This window comes from Sus scrofa, chromosome X (genome assembly GCF_000003025.6).
Source record: "Sus scrofa isolate TJ Tabasco breed Duroc chromosome X, Sscrofa11.1, whole genome shotgun sequence".
Taxonomy (NCBI): domain Eukaryota; kingdom Metazoa; phylum Chordata; class Mammalia; order Artiodactyla; family Suidae; genus Sus; species Sus scrofa.
In genome coordinates this window covers 83,329,180-83,334,892 of record NC_010461.5, presented here as the reverse complement: position 1 = coordinate 83,334,892, position 5,713 = coordinate 83,329,180, and the positions used below count along the sequence as shown (strand labels likewise).

The 5,713-nt window shown below is 42.8% G+C and overlaps 1 pseudogene; it reads left to right on the top strand.

Moving 5' to 3' along the window:
* On the top strand, positions 1,362 to 2,690 carry LOC100621930 (annotated as a pseudogene).

Genomic DNA, 5,713 nt, shown 5'->3' with positions numbered 1-5,713 from the left:
TTTTATTATTATTTTTTAAATTTATTTATTTTTTCCATTGTACAGCATGGGGACCAAGTTACACATACATGTATACATATTTTCTCCTCCCATTGTTGTGCTGCAATGTATTTATCTAGACATAGTTCTCAATGCTACACAGCAGGATCTCATTGTAAATCCATTCCAAGAATAATACTTTGCATCCGTTAACCCCAAGCTCCCGATCCCACCCACTCCCTCCCTCTCCCCCGGGGCAGCCACAAGTCCATTCTCCAAGTCCATGATTTTCTTTTCTGTGGAAAGGTTCATTTGTGCCTTATATTAGATTCCAGTTATAAGTGATATCATACGGTATTTGTCTTTCTCTTTCTGACTGATTTCACTCAGTATGAGAGTTTCTAATTCCATCCATGTTGCTACAAATGGTGTTATGTTGTTCTTTTTTATGGCTGAGTAGTATCCTATTGTGTATATATACCACATCTTCCTAATCCAGTCATCTGTCCATGGACATTTGGGTTGTTTCCATGTCTTGGCTATTGTGAATAGAGCTGCAGTGAACATGCGGGTGCATGTGTCTTTTTTAAGGAAAGTTTTGTCTGGGTATATGCCCAAGAGTGGGATTGCTGGGTCATGTGGTAGTTCTATGTATAGGTTTCTAAGCTACCTCCACACTGTTCTCCATAGTGGCTGTACCAGCTTACATTCCCACCAACAGTGCCGGAGGGTTCCCTTTTCTCAGCACCCCCCTCTAGCATTTGTCCAAAGAGTGCAGACAATGCCAATGATGGTTTTGTGGACTTATTAATGATGGCCATTCTGACTGGTGTGAGTTGGTATCTCATGGTAGTTTTGATTTGCATTTCTCTAATAATCAGGGATGTTGAGCATTGTTTCAAGTGCTTGTTGGCCATCTGTATATCTTCCTTGGAGAAATGTCTATTCAGGTCCTTTGCCTATTTTTCCATTGGGTTGTTGGCTTTTTTGCTATTGAGTTGTATAAGTTGCTTGTATATCCTAGAGATTAAGCCCTTGTCCATTGCATCATTTTGAAACTATTTTCTCCCATTCTGTAAGTTGTCTTTTTGTTTTCTTTTTGGTTTCCTTTGCTGTGTAAAAAGTTTGAATTTCAGGTTAATAACAGACAGTGATGCCCTTAGCCTTTCCCAGGAATCCTCTGCATTAAGTGTTGGGTGGAATTGAGGGTCCTCTGGCTGTAAACCATATTTGCTTGAAGAAGATAGAAATAAGTTTTGCTCCCTTTAGCAGACGATTCATTACCTACCTGGAGTGTCACTGACTGTGGGCATCTCCCGTTGCTCTTAAAGCCACAAAAACCTGCATCCAAGCTTTTTTGATGTCTGCCTTGACAAATGTCCATGATATTGGGCCCTGGGAGAGGTGAAGGTTTTGTAGTCAAGCTCTGTGGTGTGCCCTGGTCCTGCTCTTTTGAGGATGTGCAAAATTTCCTCTCCCACTGCACAATTCGTGGTGGGGCTGCGGGCATTCATTTTATCTGCACTAGAGAAGGAGGGCAGAATTGATGACATTTTTGTTGAACTTGGATCAGAAGATGATGTAAAAATGGCCCTTAAAAAAGAGAGGGGAAGCATGGGACACCAGTACACGGAGGTGTTCAAGTCCCACAGAACTGAGATGGATTGGATGTTGAAGCACAGTTGTCCAAAGAGTGCAGACAATGCCAATGATGGTTTTGTGTGGCTTCAAGGACTCCTATTTGGATGCACCAAGGAAAAAATCATTCAGTTCTTCTCAGGGTTGGAAATCATGCCAATTTGGATCACATTGCCTATGGATCTAGAGGGCAAGATTACAGGGGAAGCCTTTGTGCAGTTTACCTCTCAGGAGTTAGCTGAGAAAGCTCTAGGGGACCGCAAGGAGAGAATAGGGCACAGGTATATTGAGGTGTTCAAGAGTAGTTGGGAAGAAGTTAGGTCATATTCAGATCCCCCTCTGAAGTTTATGTCCATGCAGTGACCAGGGCCCTATGACTGACTTGGCAGGGCCAGGAGGTATATTGGCATTGTCAAGCAAACAAGCAGACCTGAAGAGGGTGAGATATGGTGCCTACTGTGCAGGCTCTGGGGGCTATGAGGAGTACAGTGGCCTCAGTGATGGCTATAGCTTCACTAGCAACCTATTTGGAAGAGACCTCAGTTATTGTCTCTCTGGGATATATGACCACAGGTATGGAGATGGTGAGTTCACTGTCCAGAACACAACTGGACACTGCATTCACTTGAGGGGGCTGCTATACTGAGAATGACATTTACAGCTTCTTCTCTTCACTCAACCCTGTGAGAGTCCATACTGGGATTGGCCCTGATGGAAGAGTGATAAGCGAGTTTGCCATCCATGAAGAAGACATGGCAGCCATATCCAAACACAGGGCCAACAAGCAACAAAGTTACATGGAACTTTTCTTGAATTCCACAACAGGGGCCAGCAATGAGGCATATAGCAGCCATATAGCGAGGAGTATAGCAGCCATATACCAAGGCATGGGGGTGCCAACCCAGTCCACATATGGTGGCCTTGAGATCCAGTCTGTGAGGGGCTGCTATGAGACTGGCTATGGTGGCAGAACAGCATGGTTAGATATGACTAGTTTTGTCATAGCTTTTGAGTTATTTCAATCAAGTTTTCACAGGCAGCCAACAAGCAGTGAAAGGCAGTTGTTACTCTAGAGGAAGCTGTGGGACCCATTTTACACCATGAGTTTGTGAAATCTGGATTTTAAAAACTTACCTCTTCAATGTTTTCTAGTGCAAACTTTCTTCTAGCCTATGATATTGAGTAAACTAAGACTATTTTCGGCTTTTCTCAATTAACATGTTGGTAGTATACTTCTGGAATGATGTTATCTGAGTTAAAGTAGTTTTAAATGTGTTAGGGCCCCACCCATAGCATATGGAGGTTCCCAGGCTAGGGGTCAAATCGGAGCTGTTGCTGCCAGCCTAGGCTAAAGCCATAGCAATGCCAGATCTGAGCCACATCTGTGACCTACACCACAGCTCATGGCAATGCTGGATTCTTAACCCACTGAGCGAGGCCAGGGATAGAACCTCATGGTTCCTAGTTGGATTCACTTCCGCTGTGCCATGATGGGAACTCCCTAATTATTATTTTTTTATGGCTGCACCTGTGGCATATGGAAGTTTCCAGGCTAGGGGTTGAATCAGAGCTGCAGCTGCCGGCCTACACCACAGCCACAGCAATGCAGTATCTGAGCCACATTTACGACCTACGCCACAGCTCATGGCAATGCCGGACAGATCCTTAACCCACTGGTGAGGCCAGGGATTGAACCCACATCCTCATGGATACTAGTCAGGTTCTTAACCTGCTGAGCCACAACGGGAACTGTTGGGGGATCTTTTACAGCACATCACCATGAACACATTGAGGAGGTATGCTTTTTGGAAATCTCGAGGTGCTAGATCCTTGATTCAAAGAGGAATGTTTCTCATGTTTGTTCATTTTCACTTAAAATCTTAGTTTAAGCTTTTTAAAAGTTAGTTTTGAAAGTTGAGACACATTACTAATAATGTAGGAATTGGAGAGGCCTTTACTTTCTTTGTACTGTGATTTACTTTCAGGTGTATTTTGCTAAGTGAAACTTGTTAGATTTTTTGTTAACTATTTTTTTTTTCTTAAAATAAAAAGATTTTTTCACACACACACACACACACACACACAAATGGACAGGAGGTTCCCATGTGGTGTAGCAGCTCATGGACCCACCGTTGCTGCAGCTGTAGTGCTGGTCTGATCACCAGCCCAGGAACTTCCACATGCCACAGGTACAGTCAAAAAAAAAATGACAAAGGCCCTGATTAGGCATTTGTACGAAGAAGTCATACAGATGGCCAAGAGATACATGAAAAGGTGTTCAACATCACTAATCATTAGGGAAATGCAAATCAAATCATTATGCAGTGAGACATCAGCCAATGTCTGTTAGAATGGCTATCGTCAAAAAGATGAGATAATGGAGTTCCTGTTGTAGCACAATGATTAACAAATCTGACTAGGAACCATGAGGTTTCAGGTTCGATCCCTGGCCTCTCTCAGTGGGTTAAGGATCTGGCATTGCCACGAGCTGTGGTATAGGTGGCAGACGCATATCAGATCCTGCATTGCTGTGGCTGTAGCTGAGGCCAGCAGTTGTAGCTCCGATTTGGCCTCTAGCCTGGGAACCTCCATATGCCGAGGATGCAGCCCTAAAAAAAAAAAAAAAAAAAGATGAGATAATAAATGCTTTGTACATGGCTGGTGGGATTGTAAATTGACACAGCAACTGTGGAAAAGAGTATAAAGATTCCTCAAAAAATTAAAAATAGAACTACCATATGACTCAGCAATTCCACTTTCAGGCATATATCCATAGGAACCAAAGTCATGATATCAAAGAGATATCTGCATCTCCATATTCATTGCAGCATTATTTACAATAGCCAAGTCATGGAAATAACCTAAGTGTCCATCACTAGGTGAATGGGAAAAGAAAATGTGTATATACATACACAAGTATAATGTGTATTCAGCCTTAAAAAAGAAGGAAATCCTGCCATTTGCTACAACATGGGTACACATTGAGGGCATTACTATGCTAAGTGAAATAAGTCAGACAGAAAGAAAAATACGGTATGATCTCACTTACATGTGGAATCTTTAAAAAAGCTCATAGAAAAGAGACCAGATTTGTGGTTACCAGAAATGAGGTTTGAGAGGTTGGGGGCATTGGATGAAGGTTGTCAAAAAGTACAAACTTCCACTTATAAGATTAATAAATACCCAGGAATGTCAGGTACAACATGATGACAATAGTTAAAACTGCTATATGGTATATTAGAAAGTTGCTAAGAGATTAGATTCAGAAAGTTCTCATCACAAGGGGAAAAAAACTGCTTTTTAAAAAAGTATCTGTATGAGAGGATGGATGTTAAATAAGCTTACTGTGGTGATCATTTCACAATATATGCTTTTTGTTTGTTTTGTTTTGTTTTTTGTCTTTTTGCCATTTCTTGGGCCGCTCCCGCGGCATACAGAGGTTCCCAGGCTAGGGGTCGAATCGGAGCTGTAGCTGCCAGCCTATGCCTGAGCCACAGCAACGTGGGATCCGAGCCGTGTCTACAACCTACACCACAGCTCACGGCAATGCTGGATCCTTAACCCACTGAGCAAGGCCAGGGATCGAACCCGCAACCTCATGGTTCCTAGTCGAATTCGTTAACCACTGCACCACGATGGGAACTCCTCACAATATATGTTAAGTGGAGTCATTATGCTGTACACCTTAAATTTATACCATGTTGTATGTCAATTATGTCTCAATAAAACTGAAAGAAAAAAGGAAATACAGAGTCCCCAGTGTGGCAAAACAGGATCAGCAGTATCTCTGGAGCACTGGGATGCAGGTTCGATGCCAGCCGGGCACAGCAGGTTAAGGATCCCGCATTGCTGCAGCTGTGGTGTAGGTCACAAGTGCAGACTGGATCTGATCCCTGGTCCAGGAATTCCATATTCCACAAGGCGGCCAAAAAAGAAAAAAAGAAAAAGAAAACACACACACACACACACACACACACACACACACACACACACACACATTATCGGCTCTGTTTCTCTGGAGAACCCTAATTCACCATGCAATGTTCAACTACTATTCTATGGATCACACTTTGGGTAGCACAGAACTAGAGAATAT